The sequence below is a fragment of the Herpailurus yagouaroundi genome, unplaced genomic scaffold (assembly GCF_014898765.1).
Source record: "Herpailurus yagouaroundi ecotype Mexico unplaced genomic scaffold, PumYag 188, whole genome shotgun sequence".
Lineage (NCBI taxonomy): Eukaryota > Metazoa > Chordata > Mammalia > Carnivora > Felidae > Herpailurus > Herpailurus yagouaroundi.
In genome coordinates, this window is record NW_024412419.1 from 9,486,441 (window position 1) to 9,504,868 (window position 18,428).

The window sequence follows — 18,428 nt, forward strand, 5'->3', positions numbered from 1 at the left end:
GCACCTGCCTGAATATTTGAAGACAGCCACAGTTCTGGCAACCTGCAGATACAGCATCGCTGATAGGTTGTTCTGATTATTCCTCCTGGAATCTTGTCCAGCCCAGAGTCTTCAAGCTTGGGGAACTATTCGTAAGATACTTTTAAGTATCAAAGATAGATGACCCCCAAATCCTTCTTTGAACACAGATACACATAGTTATCTCCAGGGCAAATTCGTGTCTTCAACAGACGTTCGAGTTTGAGAATGTCTCCAAGGTCATATTTGATATAAAGGGCACCTTTCCAGGGCGCCTGGGCGGCTCTGTCCTTTGAGTGTGGGACTCCTGATTCCACCTCAGGGCATGATCCCAGGGTCATAGGATTGGGCCCCATGTCAGGTTCTGTGCTGAATGTGAAGCCTGCTTGAGGTTCTCTGTCTTCCTCTCTCTCTGCCCCTCCCCCTCCCTAGAAAGAAAGAAGGAAAGAAAGAAAGAAAGAAAGAAAGAAAGAAAGAAGAAAGAAAGAGGGAAAGATATAAAGAAGGAAAGAAGAAAAGGAAGGAAGGAAGGATGGAAGGAAGGAAGAAAGGAAGGAAGGAAGGAAGGAAGGAAGGAAACCTTTCCTGGTAATTATCTGATGAAAAACTCCAAGGAACCCAAAAAGAAAGTCCCAAAACTGTCTCACAACTCCAGCTCAAAAACAAAAAGGAAAACAAAACCCTCAACTAATATCACAATTGAGGCTAAAACGCCAATGGTCTAATATCCATCAACATGGTTTAAGGGAGTTGCGAGATCTGTCATAATTTGCCTCCAAAGAACTTCCCCCAGCTGCCTTCATTCATTCATTGTGCCGTTTGACAAACATTTATTTCCAGGACTAATCATCTGGACGTAGTGGGCAACGTCCAGGGAGGGCGTCCAAAAGGAGATGAGGCCAAGCTTGTCTTGAAGAGGAGCAAATGACCCAGCAGAGGGAAAGATAATAAGCCTGAAGGCCTGGGGCCACGAAGACCAAGGTGTGTTGGGGAACTTCGACAAGTCACAAGTTAATTGTCATTTTGTCTCTGCCCCTCAGTTCAAAGGGGTCGTGTGAGTTACAGGGCTCCCTCCGACCTCTGGACACTTGGATAAGCCACAGGTGATGTAAGAAGTGAAATGCCCCAACTGTCAATGAGACTCGGAGCTCCAGTGACCTTGAAGTCCTATCAAGGACAGCCAGTTCTGTCCCTCTTCTGAATCTCTCCTGCCCCACCTAGAGCAGAGGCAAACAGAGCAAATGGGAGGAGTGGATGGACGGTCGGGGAGGGGCAGGGGCAGCTCACGGAGTTCTGCTATGAGTGATGACTATCTGAGGCTTGAGAAACCATAATCCTAAATCAATTCATAAAAAAAAAAAAAAAAGAATGTCATCAGGGTGTCTTAACCTGAAGTTCACAGACAGCTGTAAAAAAAAAAAAAAGTCTATAAATACCCTTAAATTTTACGTAAAACTCTCCATGTGCAGCAGTATAATTTGTGGAGGGAAGTCAGGCTTTGCTTTTAACATTTTTAAAAGATCCTCACAGCCCCGAATACTTGAGACACATCGGACGGGATGTAGGAGATTCCGAAAGAAGTAAAACCTCAGTCTGCAGAAGCAGTTTCCTCACTCGGCAAAACGAAGTTAAGAATCTGAAAACCAGATAGACTGACGTTCGCATCTTAGACCCAAGTGAACTCTGTTACTCATTAACTGTGTGACTTCAACCAATTTCTCGACTTCTCTGTTTCCTTTACTGTGATAACACCTGCTTAGATCTTGCAGAGGGCGCGGGGAGGGCCAGGATTAAAGCGAAATCATATAAACAAATGTCTAGAACCTTCGTAGGTGATCCAATATCACAGCTAATTATTTTTGCTATTCTTATTACTGATATGCTGGGGGGGGGGGGGGGATGGTGCCCAGGGGACAGAGAGGTTTTCTGAGCGGGTCTTTTGGCGACAATATCTGGAGGGAAAACGCCGTCTGGCAGGAGGCCTCCGGCTCCGTGTGTTATGGCGGTGTTGTTCTTGGCTGTTCCTGGCTGGTGTCTGTCTTTACCTTGAACGGCCCTAAGATTAGAATTTCTTGTAAACAGTGGCTTTATTCATCTGTGTCCCTTCACAATGCTGGGCGGCCTCCCTCATGAACGGCGAGCCACCCCTCCCGCTGTCGCTCAGAGGACTGGAATTAACCTCTGTGATGCTTTCATTAAAGGCATTACCTCTAGCCTCCTGAAGGGTGATGGCAGAGAGGCCCCCACATCCAGGACATACTGCTGGGCACACCACCTGCTCCCGGTAGCCTGGGGCAGGGACCTGCACGGGCTCCGCATGGGCTGAGTGGTCAGAAGGACGTACATCTGAGTAAGAAACATCGGAGCTCCCCAGGAAACCAATGAACCAGCCGCCCGGTTCCGTGTGACTCATCGCGGGGTTAAGGTAGATTCTTCGGCTAAGTAACTTTTGTGGTGAGGCTCTGAGCTCGGGCTTCTGAAGCTAGAGACTTCCCCTTCACTCTCAGAGCAAATGCCGTCTCCTTCCCGAAGCCTCACCTGCTTCCCCAGACCCAGGTAGACCCCCTTCTTCTGCAGAAGGACACGAGAACACAGCCGTCACAGCCACCTTCCCTAGTGGCTTATTCAGGTGTCTCTCTTGCCTTCGGCTGTGGTTTCCATGAGCCCAGCCCCGTGTCTTCCTGGACACGCCTTATCTTCAAAGTCTAGCATCATTCTGACCCAGAATAAGGGCCCTGCAAATGGTGAATGGACAGACAGAGGCATTGAAGAAGGAAAGGAGGGAGGGAGGGAGGGAGGGAGGGAGGGAGGGCAAAAGGGGGCCAGGAGGAGGGATGGGGAGGGGGATTCTGTCCTGTTTCTGGAGTGAGAAAGTCATGATTCTCTTTCCACGTCCACAGCTTACTTCACGTACCACCTTCCAACAAGCTGTGGAACTTCTGGGAGGCCTCCCTTCCCGATCTGTCAGAGGGGAGCATCTGCTTGTCCTGCGGGACTGTTTGGGGGAACGGATAGGATCAGTACATGGAAAAGAAAACAGACAGGATGGAGGGAATTAGGAAAACAGCTTCCAGCCTCACCTTCAAAAATTCTTATTGTTTGCCAGGCTTTAACCCCAAGGGGTTGATTGAGGCAGAATGTCTCCAGACCAATCTCCACTGATTTGCATTGAACATCTGTAGGCTGATGCCCGCCCCCCCCCCCACGGCCCCCAGGATGTCCCCTCCTCTGGTTATGCTGTCACTGCCCTTCCTCAGATCCCACTATGTCTCTATCCCTCTACTGTGGCTTCCCAGGCGGGCTCTGTCTGGGAACTTCTGTCCCCTCCTGGCTTCTGTCCCCAGGACTGCTTCTGTTCACCTTCTGTTCCCTCCTGACCACCCTCCATGGGGTTTCTGGAGTAGACTTCCTGGAACCCATGTATCACCCTTACAAACACCCCCCAGCTCACCAGCGTGGTCAAGATTACACACAGTCTCCCTGGCACAGTCCTCAGCATCCTTCTGGACCTGGTTTCTGTAGTGTGTGATTCTCCCATCATTCTCTCCTGTCACCACCACGCCAATCCTGGGCCCCCTGGAATCACCACTCTGCTTCCCGTCTCCCTGACTTGTGTGACTCAGGCTGTGGCTTTGTTGGGACCCCTTCTCTGCACGCTTCACTCATCAGTCCACCAGGAAAACTCCCACCCTCTTTTAAGACTTGTTTCAAAGCCTTGTTTCTCTTGGAAATCTCCTGGTTTCCTCCGGGACATAATTCTCTGCTCTGTGCAGGGGATCCGGGAACACCTCTGTGTTACGTTGTACGCATGGCTGTCTTAGCTGGACCTTCTCGCTTTGCAATTATTTCCTGATGTGTCTGCCCCCCAGGAGCCCAGGCAGCCCTCCAGGATAAGGCTTGGGGCTTTTTCTTGGGCAAATTCCCACTTACCTGCCGAGTGGGTACATGAATAAATGAATGTACCTGGAACGCACCCATCCATCCTTTCTGAAGACGACCGGGGTGTCCCTCCCTCGAGAGGGGTCACTGGCTAGCATGCGAATCAGGGACTGGTAGCCTGTTCATTTCGCTGGCCTGCCTCCCCACCTTCCCATGAGTGCAGTCTTGCTCTTTCAACCCCAAGTAGATGCTCTCGGTCCGCACCTCCTTGCCCATAGTCTCAGCCCCTGCCACTCACCGCTAGACTGCACGGTTTTTGCGAGCAGGGTCGTGGCTAACTCGCTCATTCTCTGCTCACTCCTGCACCCCAACCCAGTGTCCAGCCCGGCACTCACAGCCACACTGCTCTTCCCCCTCAAACTGTCCTCAAACCCTTCCTCACAGTGTCTTCAGGGAAAAACCGAGCAGACTCCTAGGACCCCGGAGTATGGAAGGGCACACTTGGCCGGCAGGAATCGTGTTTGCTCGCCCCTCCTTCCCACACGCCATAAAGGGACCCCATAAATATTCAGACAACTCGGGTTTCTCTTGCTCACCCCCCCCCCCCCCCCCCGCCGCCTGCTCACAGCAGGTGACCTGTCAGCAATACTATCAAATTTTCTGCCTTTCTTCTCTTTTTCATTTTCTTCTTCCTTTTCTAAATGCAGTCACTGCAATCAATTAAACTTTCATGGTCCCATTTCCTTCTTTGCCACTGCAGAACCTTGACATATTTCCTCAAGGAACTACTTTCAAAATCATAATTGAAACACAATAACGTATAATAGAAACGGGAGGAAGAGAGTAATAGATTTAGCTCTCATTTCTGGTGGCAGACATGTTAATTACATTTTCTATTTCCTCTCATTAGCATGGCGCATGTTGTCTCCAACAGGCCGGGCCAGCCTGCTTCTCTCTCTCTCTCTCTCTCTCTCTCTCTCTCTCTCCCTGGCTGAGCCCCGCCCGCTCTCACACGGCGACCCCCAAGGCAAACTTGAGACTACAAACCTGACCACGTCGCTCTTCGTGGTTTGAGACCCATCAGGGCTCAGCGCCCCGCACAGGTCATCTCCATGGTGGGGATCCCAAGGTCTAATGCTTCATCGTCCTATTTCAGGGGCCAGACACAGTGACTCAGTGTCATGTCCCAAAGGCACCTGGCCTGCCCTTGCTCGGAGCTTTCCACGGGCAGCTCCTCTGCCTTTTCCAGAAACGATTTTCCCCTTGAGCATTTTAGGAAGACCACTGCCCGTCTACCTCCTCCCCCTCCCTGTCCACCGGGGCCGCTGACATGGCCAACATTCCATCTCATTCTGGCATCACCGGCCTCTCCTGGTTGCCCTCCGCCTATGAAGGCAGGGATAATAGCTTTCTCCTCTGTGTTCCTGGAGCCACTGAGCTTAGCTCTGCCATGACCCTTATGACACCGCATTGTAGTTGTGTTTTCACTTTCTGTCCTCTGTCTCCTGCCTTCCCCACCCAACAGTGCCCGGACCAGCACAGTAAATGACCAGTGACTTCGGGACAGGTTGTTTGCTCACTTATTTATGAATTCTCAGTGTGTCCCCCAGTGGCTGGGGACGAGAGTAAGTGCTCATGGGAATACCCAAAAACATACACTGAATAAAAAAAAAAAAAATCACTCTCTTTTGTTTATAAACAAAGGTAAACAAAACACGGGGATGAAGAAGCCATAATGAAGGCATTAGTAAGAGCAACTAATATATTTCCAACTTAAAAGGAGAAGGAATTGATATCTCCAGAAGTTTCTGAACTGAGTAGTGTGGGGATTATGACTCGGGCCCCAAGAGAGAACTAGACGGCCAGACCTCCTGCATAGAGACCCTTTAGTGGAGGAGGAGGGAGAGAAGGGTCCTTACCTGTACCTAGATCTTCCCCCTGCCTTGCAGAGCCAGATTGGAGCCCGAGATTGAAGGAAACATGCAAAAATGTGCACCTGTACACATACTCACTGAAATATTCTCCTACATTTGGATTCCAGTAGAAAAATCTAATAAAAACTGACTGCACACACACACACACACACACACACACACACACACACTCACACAAACAAAATGACTGCATTTAAAGCCCCGTGTCACACAGCTTGTTTTTACTTCACGGTTACCCCTCATGAGCTCACCCAGCAGCAGCCAAGAAGGCAACACGGCTTTGAGACCTTGGGCTGACTCGAAACGACTATCAAGGTTGTAGAAGACAGGGCCATGAGACAAGTAAACAGCAGCCTGCCTTTTTTTCTTTTTTTTAAAATGGTAATAGTTTTTTCATCAAGAATTTTTGTTTCCTTATTTATTAAAGTTTATTTTTGACAGAGAGACAGAGAGAGACAGAGCACGAGCGGGGGTGGGGCAGAGAGAGAGGGAGACACAGAATCCGAAGCAGGCTCCGGGCTCAGAGCTGTGAGCACGGAGCCCGACGTGGGGCTCGAACCCACCAACCCTGCGATCACGACCTGAGCTGAAAGTAGGATGCGTAACCAACTGAGCGTCCCCATCAAGGATTTTTAAATTAATTTGGATTTTTTCCCCCCAGTATTGCATTCAAATATTTACCTTGACTTCTGAGTTTTTTGGTGCGTAGTGACATCTTGCACCCCAGATGAGTGCGTTCCTGGCCTCACCTAAACTACCCCTGCCCTTCAGCGGCCCCAAGTGACGACAGCCCGGTTTCCCCTTCCTCCTCTCAGCTATCCTTCCTCAAGGAGCATTCGATCTAGTGAGGGAAGGTAAATTTGTTGACCGCGAACTATTTTTTGGCGAGACAGAATAAATGGGTGCGACGGAAACATACACAGCGCACACATGAGCAGAAAAGGGCAGAACTCAGCACGACTGTGTGTTTCGGGGAAGACCGACGCATTGGAGTTGGGTCTTAAAAGATAAATCTCTAAGAAGCCTGGGAGAAGGAAGGACATTACAGGAGGAAGGAAGAGTGTTAGCAAAGCTTAGAAGTAAGGCAGTCGGGAGGGTTCATACCCGGGCATGTAGCCTGGGAAGGCCACGTGGTATAGATGTGTGGTTGTGTGGGACAGAGGTGCTGGCTTTGATTGACAGGCTTCTGAGATGGCTGCCTCTGTGACACAGAAGATTCCAGGTTTTGAGAAGAGACTCAACAGATCTGTTCGGAGTGGGCCTTCCTCGGGAAAAGGGGTGGGGGAGGGGGGCTCTCACTGTGCTCGTCCAGGGGTGACAAGGCCAGCCCCCTGTCGCAGGCCCAAGCACTGGGCTCTCAGTCACCACTTGTCCCAGCCGGGCGCTGCCCACCAGACCCCAGGGGGAAGAGAAGGTTCTGTTTCTCAGGATGACGCCAACAGGAAGAATGGGGCTTGGGGGGGGGGGGCGGCTCGGTAAGGCACTGAGTATTGAGCGGTAGCCGGAAGAGAACCTCCAGCCCCAGCCAGGAGGGATTCCTCCCTCATGGGGGCGCTGGCTCAGCTACCTGAGCCCTCTGTGCTCCCACCATCCGGTGTTACCCCCCTTCCACACCTCTAATGAATAACAGGACCACGGCAATCTGGTAAAGTTGAGGGAGGGGGTCTCTGCCCTCCTCCCTGATGCCTGGGGAGCATTCTTGGCTGAAGCGTTTGTTGGCCGACAGACTGCTGCCTTCCACTCTGGCTTCCTTTCCCTGTCACACCCCAGGTGGCTTCCAGAAAACACATTCCACGTCTCTCCCCTGTCTTGTGCAAGTCAGGTTGCCTCATCTCTGGGTCTCACTGATGGCTCTGGGGTTGGCCTGCTCACCTCCCTCTGTGGGGACCGAGCTGCAGAGGGCGTGTAGGGGCGAACCTTTACCAAACCCCGTCTGGGTTGGGCACAGAGCTGGATTCTTTCTCGAGGGCATTTTGTCTTTTTATTTGAGTGACATCAATACTGAGCAGTAGAGACTTTTATTCCTTTTTTTTTTTTTTCCTTTTTAACAAATAAGGAAGCTGAGGTTTGCTGAGGAAATAACCTAACATCAGGAACACGAGGAAGTTTGCCTAACATCATCCTGTCAGAGCCAGGTTCTCTGGCTCCTGAACCAGGGCCCTATTTTATTCCTGAGGTGCCTAGACATTTCCTGGAGAGAAACTGAGACAGGTAAGAAGAAGAAAAAAAAAAAACATCTGAAGAAAATATAAACCACTCAGAGTAATTTTACTAGTTCAATCCACTGTCACATTCCAATGATGCTTAAAGAGTGTCTCTCATGGTACAAGACTATGCCACAGCCCGGACCTCCACCTCATCCTTGCAACATACTTCAGAGGGAACCGTCTAGAAAGCCCTCCCTGACCCTGCCCCAAATCAAGGCAAAGTAAATAGCTTCTTCCTCTTGGCTCCCCAAAAGGGTTGCACCATGGCTCTTAATGTTAGTTCAACTATGTGCTATCAACTAAAAATGAGAGGGCGAGAGGGAGGGAGAGACAGAATTTCATGTATCAACCTGACTGGGACGTGGGACATCCAGACATTGGGTTAAACATTATTCTGGATGTGCCTGTGAAAATATTTCTGGATGAGTTTAACATTTAAATCAGTGGACTGAGTAAAGTAGATGCCCCCCTCCCCCAATGTGGGTGGGCCTCACCCAATCAGTTGAAAGGCTGAATAGGTGGGAGAGGAGAGGATACTCTCTATTCCCGACTGCCTTAGAGCTGGGACATGGGTCTTCTCTTGCTTTCACCTTCGGACTCGGCTGGAATGACGCCATCAGCTCTCCTGTGTCTCTACCTTGTTGAAAGCAGATCTTGGGAGGGGCTCTTGAGTGGCTCAGTTGGTTAAGTGTTCGACTTCGGCTCAGGTCACGAGCTCATGGTCTGTGAGTTTGAGCCCCATGTCGGGCTCTGTGCTGACAGCTCAGAGCCTGGAGCCTGCTTCAGATTCCGTGTCTGCCCCTCTCCCACTTGCATTCGGTCTCTCGAAAATAAAATAAAAACATTTTAAAAACCAAAAAAAAAAAAAAAAAAAGAAAACAGATCTTGGGATTTGTCAGCCTCTTTAATCGTATGAACGAATTCTGAGGAATTCGTTCATACGACTTCATATGTATCTTTTTGGTTCAGTTTCTCTGGAGAATTCTGACCGAATACAGAGAGAGAGAGAAAGAGAGAGAAGGAGAGAAAGAGAGATATTCTCACATTCCAGTAAAAGCAGAGGTAATCTGGGGTCAGAATCTGAGATCTAGAATATCTCTGTGGTTCTACAGGGCAAAAGTGCTCGAAACACAACCCAAACCTGTATTAATTCTGCAGTGTCAGGGGAAATCTAATATAGGTGCTCGTAGAACAACAACAACAACAAAAAAAATGATACAAGTTGGATGAATGAGAAATTACTTTTGCCCTATGGGACAGGCCCGGTGAGGGCAGGTGCTGGTACACAGGGCAACAATCGGAAGGAAGTCTCAGTGTCTACGTGGGTAGCTTATTAGACCTTCAAATGCTTTTACATTCTTACTCTCTTTTAATCCCTAACTTATCCTCTAAGAGAACTGAGAGGAAGGTGGGGCAGAGCTGTCTTCTGTATTAACTTCTCAAATATTTGCGAGGAATGATACAGGCTAGCCCCTCTACCTAGAACCAAGGAGACAGACCTAAATGCAACTGTCATGACCATGGCCCTCAGGGCGCTTATTCCAATGGGAAGAGACTCTGAACAAGGAATTACAATTGTGCTGTCTTGTATAGATGCAAAAAATTCAGTATAGAATACTAAAAGGAGATCTAATAATAAAGGTCACGGATGGAATAACTGAGGAAATCGCATTTCAGCCAAACCTCAAAGCATACGTAGAGGCTGTCAGGATCTCAGGACTCTGCTCCCACCCCTGGAGTCTGATGGGGATTGAGCAAACAGAGCAATGCCCAACTGGAAAAGTAAAGTGGCAGCCAGGCAAGCATTTGATATTTCAAAACATAGCCTTGGTAAAACCTGGATCTGAAATTGTGGCTTCGGGCTGAAGTTTGATTTGGACTTGAGCCTCCGAATCTAAAGTTCTGGATCTCCAGGCGCCTGGGTGGCTCAGTCGGTTAAGCATTGACTTCGGCTCGGGTCACGGTCTCGTGGTTCGTGGGTTCAAACCCTGTATCGGGCTCTGTGCTGACAGCTCAGAGCCTGGAGCCTGCTTTGGATTCTGTGTCTCCGTCTCTCTCTCTCTCTCTCTGCCCCTTCCCTGCTTGTGCTCTGCCTCTCTCTTAAAAATAAACTTTAAAAAATAATAAAAATAAAGTTCTAGGTCTGCATACTCAGGTGTGCCTGAGGTCTGGGAAGAAAGAAGGGGAAAGAGAAAGAGCCCCGATCCAAATGAACGAATGAGTTTGCGGTATGGAAGATAAGAGTGTGCATGTGTTTGGAGGTGCCGGAATGCACCATGAGAACTGCTCTAACAAAGAGACAGGGCCCACTCATAAAACATGGGCTAATACATTCAAATTCTCACCATTGGATTAACAAAACCTCTCCCTTTGGGGAAAGGGGAACTGGTAGCATATCTTAAATCGTACCTCCAATGGGAAGAAGGGAGAATTCGTTTCCAGGGCTCACATTACTAATAAGGACAAATAGAGTATTAATGAGTTCACCCTGCACCCCTTGTCTCCCTGAACCCCTCCCCGACACGAGTGGATGGGAGAATATGTATGAATCTCCCGGACATGCAGGCATGGTTTGGATACAATGGATCTTGGGAGCTGGATCAAGACGTTCGGATACAAACCACTGGATATTACTAAAAAGTACAGTTAGAGGACCAGATTAGTACTTTGAAGTCATTACTCTGATTACAGTAAAAACGATTTGTCTCAGGAGCAAGAAGCAAAATTAGGATTCTGCTATAAAAATTCGGGAAGGGACAAAGGTGACTTGGTCTGGGACGGTGGCGGTGGAATGAGGAAAGGGGACATGTCTGGGAGGTGTTCAAGGGGCGATTGGATGGGGTGGCAGGGGAGTCCTGTGTCTCCCCTGAGTTTCTCACTTTGCGCAGCTGGGTGGATTGTACTGGAACAATGGCTGCGGAGCTGTTTTGGATAGCAGGAAACTAGGAGATCAGTTGGAGATACACCAGCTTTGAATGACCTCTGAGTCACCCAAGTGAAGTTGCCTTAACCTTGTCGGGTATATGGGTATGGATTTCAGGAGTGAAGCCTGGGTTGGAACCCCATGTTTGGGAAATGGCCACATCTACTTAGAAAACATATCCAGGAATGAGCAGTTTCCCAGCAAGCAGGACTTTCCGTGCGAAAACCAGGGACATTTCAGGAGAACTGACCCCAATTGTGTCCTAAGCAGATTGTGCTAGGGAGTGGGTTACCGAAGAGGCCGAGGGAAAAGGGCTTTCCTGTTATTCTCAAAAATGAGTTAGCCGACAAAAATGGCGGCTTTGTGACAGTCAAGAGAGGAGCAGCACAATTTTCAGGATTCCTGGTAGCACATTGTCCACATGCCCGCTTAGATGCCCGAGGATTGTAACTACTCATTCATTTGTTCACATCGGTGTCTCATTACTTCATTCAAAACAATTAGGTTTAGGGGCTCCATTGCCTAGGGCACAATGTTTAAATGTCTAGTGTAGACACCTAGGTTTCTCCACAATTAGAATCTGGCCTTTCCCTCTTCGTTTCCCCTCGTGATCCCGGCTCCCCAACCGTGTGGACTCTGTCTCCACCCGTGGAGGATCCATTTCCTGTGCATAGTTTCACTCAGAACAGACAGCCCTTCCTTGACCCTGACTGTCCAGCTCAGAGACGCTCTCCTGTAAGGACTTCTCTCTCCTCAACAAACATTCAGGAAGCCCCAGGTTTCAGGCTTTGCCCAAGGGCTGTAGATACAGACATAACTACAGGGACGGGCATTGTCCCTAAGAGGAAGCTTCTGGGTTTAACCTCCTTCTCGGGGTTCCCAGAACACTTATGTGCCATCTACAATGCCTGTGTTTTAGGCACTTTGCTGGGCGTCTAAAGGAAGGAGGACAGATTGGAAAGGACACAGGACTCAGGAGAGCAGGACCCCGGTTTCCCACAGCTCTGCTACCTGCCCTTCCCTGTTCTCCTCATGGCTTTGAGCTTCCGTTCGCTCATTTATAACATAACCTCATCAAGTGGCAATAAGAATCTCGCAAAGTAATTGATATCAAAATGCCTTCTTCCCCATAAAAACTTGTGTTTCTTTCTCACCTGCTGCTCAAGGTCAAAGAACATGCGTCCACCCTACATCCACACCACAAACTCACGGCTGCTGGTGTAGACTTGGATGTTCTGTGAACGGCAAATAGAATCTGAGGGGGGGCATGGGGAAGGGGAGGGGAACGCAGGACTAAAATGAAGTTCTATCAGGCTAAAGGACACACTTTGCCGTTTCACTTATTTGTGTGCAGAAACCTGGAGAACTTTCCTCGGATTTCTAAAAGGAGGCAAAGGTGAAGGAATGGAAGAAGTCTCGTCATGTGTGTCACCTCATGTCAAAGGGGCCTCGCTCTCCTGTGAAACCCTAGGGGCTCCTGCCTCTTTGTGTTCTGCCAGACCTTAGAATTTAGGAATGCAGGGGCGCCTGGGGGTCTCAGCCAGTTGAGCGTCCTACTCTTGATTTGGGCTCAGGTCATGATCCCAGGGCCATGAGATCGAGCCCCGTGTCGGCTCTCCCCTGCTTGCGTTCTCTCTCTTTCTCTCTCAACATAAACAAACAAACAAATGTAAGAATGTATATTCCCATAGCTCCAGGGACGCTTAAGAGACTCCAATTCCCATCTGATGTTGAGCTAAGGAAACTGAATCATCCCAGCCCGAGAGAACAAGACTACAAGGCCAGGCTCCCAGCTTTTGGCCAAGGGCCCCTTCACCTCCGTGCTGCCTCTTTGCTCTGCCCCAGCCGGGTGCCTTCGTCCCCAGGACAGCAGCCATCCTGGGTGCCTTGAAGCCAACACTGCCGATGAGTCACTGCTTGGCAGCTCCCTTGTTTTTCAGTCTGGAGCCACTTTAAATGTGATAAACGAGGTTATTAAAAAAAAAAAAAAATAAGAACAATGCCATGTCCAAATCAAAATGTCTCCTGACCCGTCAAGACCATTTGGAGTACCTTTTTGTCTCAGCAGGGAGAAAAGGTACTTCATGTCAGAGAGAGTATGTTAAATCAGTGAAAATGGGTAATTTCAACAATCATTGTCTAAAGCTGAATAGGAGGCCAATATTTACTGATGCAGCTTTCTCCCCTGGGAGTGTTTTCGTATTAGTGATGTAACTTTGCAAGTAACTGGGCACTTGGAGCTCGTTCAAATGAGAGAAAAAGAAAGAGACGGCTGGACCATTTAAGATGAAAAAAAAAATGGTTTCAGTTGGGTTTCGGGCAAAAAGGAATATGAAAATGCACGAACCCCTTCCTCCTTTGTTCTCTGGTTGGGTTGCTGGTGTGGGTTTGAGGTCTCCGCTGTTTTGCAGGAAAGGGTGGGAGCTCCCCTCCACCCTTCCCCTTCCTGCCCCTCCACGGGGTGAACAAGCAAGAGAAGGTCAGGACGACTCATACCGAAAGCCCAGGGAGCCCGGGCCCTTGAAGATCAAGGTCACCTGGCAGGGCGCTGGCTGCTCTAAGCTTAGGTAGAGCCAGCGACTCAAGAAGCCAGCAAAATAAATAAGACCAGGACTCAGAGCTACGTCAACTTGCAGAAGTGCACGTCTCGGTCGTCACAAATACACTTGAAATAGAGGAATTGGATGGGATGTGAATTGTATCTCAACAAAGCTGTTAGAAAACAAGATCATGCCCTCCTCCCCGCGCACGCATAGGCAACTGTTACACCATATGCAGGGATTCGGCATCAGTGAATCTCGAGGGTACCTTGCCCTGGCACAGCTCCTTACAGTTTCCACAGAGTTTTCGTAACCTCGCTTAAGCATTAGATGGGGAAAAATAGGTCCCGTGCCTACAAGAGACTCGGTTTTCCCCAGGCCACACCACCAGTAAATGGCAGAGACGGAATTCAGGGTTTTGACCCCAGTGTCCATTATGCGGCCGCACTACTATGGTCTGTATGGAGGGGAGGGTATGGACCTCGCCAACATTTGGAGTTTTTCGGGGTTACCGTGAGCTCTGGTGGTTGAAGAGGTTGTGCTCGAAAAGGGAAAAGCTTTCTCCCGGAGGGAACTTCTAAAGAGACGCTTTCTCTTATGGTCTGGAAAGATGTGACACAAGTGAACAAAATTCTGGGGTGTCCACTACGTAACAAGCGCACGCAGCTCTCAGTCCGTGCAGAAAATTGGGGGGTTTCAGAGACCCTCGCGCAAAGCGAACACTTGCCGAATGCTGGTTTCTTAGAGAGGCAGAATTCAGAGCGGCGAGTGGGCGACAGGACCATAAGCCCCTCGAGGTTTCTCCGCGAGAGACGTGGTAACCGGGCCTCGCAGAATGGGCGGACCCAGGAGGTGGGAGAAAACACGGCTGATGGGAGACGCATACGCGCAGACCCGTGAGCTCAAAAATTCAAGACATGTGTTAGCAGATGGAAGTAGATGTAAGAACATGCCAGAAGGGGGGCAGGGGGCCACCCAGTGGGAACCAGAAAGGTTGGGATTGAAAAGAGAATCCGAGAATGGGCAAATGGTGAAAAGCTTTAAAATGAAAGAAACAGAGCCCGAGGTGGAGGAAGTGAGGGGCCAGCTCGGAGCCACACGGCGAGACAGCAAGGGAGCTGAGCCCTGGAAGTCAGCCTCCCTGGTCCCCGGCTGAGCTTCCCTCCAGCCACTCGAGACTTCATATCCCGACAGGAGAGTCCAGCCCAGAAATCTTTGCCGATTCAACCTGTCTGCCTCTGCCCCTCACTGCCCCCCATGCCTCCCCCAGCTGCTGCTTCCCGTGTGAAACATCTGGTTTGAGGTCCACCCGTGATCTCCAAAGCCATCAGCCTAAGTCCGTGGGAGCCAGCCAAAAGAATGAAAAGAATCGCCCAAAGCCCAGGGAAAAGGAAACAGATGACCTGGGTTTGAAGTATTTCAAACGCGCCCTCTGGAAGGTGGTTTCATATACTGATGCAACAGAAATAGTGTGGCAGCCACTGCTTGCTTTTGCCTGACACAATCACCCCCCCAACACACACACACACACACACACACACACACACACACACACTCAGAGACCTCAGTAGGAGCCTCCTATGAAATCTCAAGGGCTACTCTGCAAAGACAACGGCAGCTTGTTCTGTTACGAGTGATGTGTTTTTTCCATCCCCTGAATTAATTACTCGATGAGAGTGGAAGGGCTTTAATGCTGAATTCTGTGCCTTCAGCCCTCTGAACAGGGAAACGCAGTTATGGAAGCACAGGAGGACACCCCCAGCCAGACATCCGCTGGCCCTGTTTATCATCCGGAAGTGAACTGAACGGGCCCCACCCCTGGCCGGCTCCACTCATGGGATCCCCCCTTCCAGGAAAGGAATCTTCACCTGTTTGACTGTGTGCTTCAGAAAGGCAGGAGTCAGAATTCATACATGGTCAAAGAACAGACTTTGTGGCTGAAGATTTTGGGTTGGAATCCTGGTTGTAACAATTTTGTTAAGGTTTATTTATTTTTGAGAGACAGAGAGAGAGAGAGGGAGGGAGTATGAGCAGAGGAGGGGCAGAGAGAGAGGGAGACCCAGAATCCGAGGCAGGCTCCAGGCTCTGAGGCTGTCAGCACAGAGCCCCACATGGGGCTCGAGCCCACGGACCGTGAGATCCTGACCTGAGCTGAAGTCGATGGAGCCACCCAGGGGTCCCCTGGCTCTGACAATTTGTAACCGGGAAAGTTACTTCAACTACCAAGAGAATGATTTTTCTCATCTTGAAAATTAGAGCGATGATACCTACCCATTATTTCCTTTTAAAGAATAAATGAGAAAAGCACTCAGCACAGCGCCTGGTATGTATGAAGTTTTCAATAAAACGCTAGTTATGAAAATATAGCTCTGGTTCCTATCTCACTGGATCCCGCCTCACCGATGTGACCTGCAGTAAACACATAAGAACTATTTGATCCCCAAAAGAATGAATGGGTTTGCATCCAAGCGACATCCCATGAGCTTGATTTTATATAATTTATTTAACTCTCCCACACTGATGATGGATAGTGTTCCTATTATGTATAAGAGTAAATCGAGACCATGTTGAGATACCAGAAATGTATTTTTGCATAATACGTCTGGTGGCTTTGAACCATGAGGATTGATGCCTGGATGTACTCAGATGATACTAACAGAGGTTAACATACTATGTTAGAAGAAAGACGGGTTTCGCCCCATATTCGGAATCCGTAGCGATTCGGGAAAGTTGCCAGGATAGTCCTTACAGGCATGTGCCAGAGGGGATGTTCTGTGTGTTTCCAGTGTGCCGGGCACTGCTAGGGCTGGTGTGCTATCCCCGTGAGCACTCAACACAACCTGGAAGTGGGAAGTGTTGCCCCCATTTCACAGAGAGGGTAGCTGAGGTTCCGAGAGTCAGAGCAATGTTTCCATACTACGTGGCCTGTGAGTTTTAGAGTCGGATTCCAAAAGCGGGTCTGGGTGACCCCAATGCCCTTATTCTTTTCCACAACACCACACTGCCTCCCACGGGTTTCCTGAAATAGAATCAGAAAACTGTGTGACTCATAATCCCCCCAGTCACCGAGTCATCTCAAAAATCTCAGGCTTGAAAAAGACATTGAAGGACAACAGACCGGGCGATCCTCCTGATGTTGGACTCTCCTCCGCATTTGTCTCCCGAATGTTCTGTCCTCTCCTTGAACACATCCAGGGACAGAGGACACACTGCTTGGAGAGATGGTCAGCAAGATAGTAGAGGTGTGGACGGCCCCTGATTCAACTCCTCATTGTATGGGTAATGAGCCGGAGGCCCAAAGAAAGGATGTGTTTGTTACCCAGGATCCCACACTGAGAAGCTTATGCCCAGGTGGTGGAGGGTATTTTCTACAGTCCTCAAGGCCACACTGAATAGATTTGGGACAGAATGCTACCAAAGCACAGGATATTCAGCCTAAAAGCTTCACTGAAATGGAAGGAAGCGTTTCCAACCCACCATGGGGAAGATCCACCAATTCCAGATCGGTCTCTCACAGTGGAATCTAATCTCTCTGAAGAAATTCCCTTTCCCCTGCCCAACTTCTACAAAGAAAGCCAATTATAATCCCAGTCGACATTTATTAAGAGTGTTACACTTGACAAAACCTTATCCTGATCTTTGCACCCATCCTATGAAGAAGGCAATACGGAAATTACCGTCGCCATTTGCATTACAAGAGACTGGAGATTAAGCATTGCTTTTTTGGCCCTGTGGTAGGCACATTGCTACCAGAAGAAAACTTTCGTGTGTGAAGCTACTGACATATGGGGTCTTTGTCATTCATTTTACAGTCTAGTGTGGGTCTGCAGTAAGACAGTGGAGCAGGTTCTTTTCCATGCATTCAGAAACCCAGGCTCCTTTGGGATGACATCTACAATCTCCTTTGGAGTCCCTGCCATCCCTGTGTTTGTCTAGCAGGTGAAGGAAGACATAACATGTGGAGGATCCCATAAGAGGCTTCAATGGCCCAGGCTGTGACACAGAAAATATAGCTTCTGCTGAAAGTCTATCAGCCAGAATTCAGGGATATGGTCACACGTGTGTGAGGCTGCTGGGACAGGTAACCCAACTGTGTGTCCAGGAGGAAGGAAAGATTGTGGGTTTTTTTTGTGTGTGTGTGGTTTTAACCAACATTTGACAGTTTCTGTCAATAATCATCTTGATTTGTCGATACACCAGGTGGGGACCTGAGCTAGAATTTCAACAGAATTGTTTTAACGACCAGTAGAAGGTCCTCTTCAAGACTCCATCCTAAAGTTACATGGGTCTTAGGTATCACCTTCAGCGTAGTGAACTAGATTCCTGTGATTTTTTTTTTTCTGCCAACAATGCTTATTACCATCTTTGGTGAGCTATAAGTTCTGTAGATTTCTTACCCCACATGGAGACTGGATCTCTCTCAGTACAGTCTGAGTCTGTCACCTTTCTTGTTATTCAGTGGCCTTACTCAGATTCCTCTAGCTTCTTGGGAGGGGATTCTGCCCAAATATGCGTTCAATATTTATTTATTTGACATTTCAATAAGTAGCATCTGCTTTGGGCCAAGGCCACAGAACTTATGGACACTAAATATGTAGAAATGTATAAAATGGAATTTGTGCTAGAAAAACTCACACTGCCTCGTGGAGAAACTAGAAAGAGAGGTAAATAAAAATGAGGTAGGCAGGCACTGCAATAAATGTGGGCACAAAGAGTTTTGGGAATGCAGGGAGAAGGAACATAATTTTGCCTGGGAAAGGTTTCAAGGTAGAAGCAAGTTTTAAGGTATTTTTCGAAGGTCTTTCTGATCCCCAATGAGAAATACAGATGGAAGAAAAATTTTGTACCCATCGCAAGGACCAGATAATATGAGAACTTTATCTTGGGTATTGCTTGAGGAATATGGTAGTGGGAAATGACAGGAGAT

General features: G+C 48.8%; 1 long non-coding RNA gene across 1 annotated transcript; it reads right to left on the reverse strand.

Annotated features, from left to right (window-relative positions):
• Positions 1–824: 824 nt before the first annotated feature.
• LOC121044556 (uncharacterized) lies at positions 825–1,593 on the reverse strand. Its single transcript, XR_005797354.1, has 2 exons — positions 1,455–1,593; positions 825–1,354 (listed from the first exon to the last, which is right to left on the reverse strand). It is a non-coding gene; the product is annotated as an uncharacterized LOC121044556 (long non-coding RNA).
• Between the last annotated feature and the right edge of the window lie 16,835 nt (positions 1,594–18,428).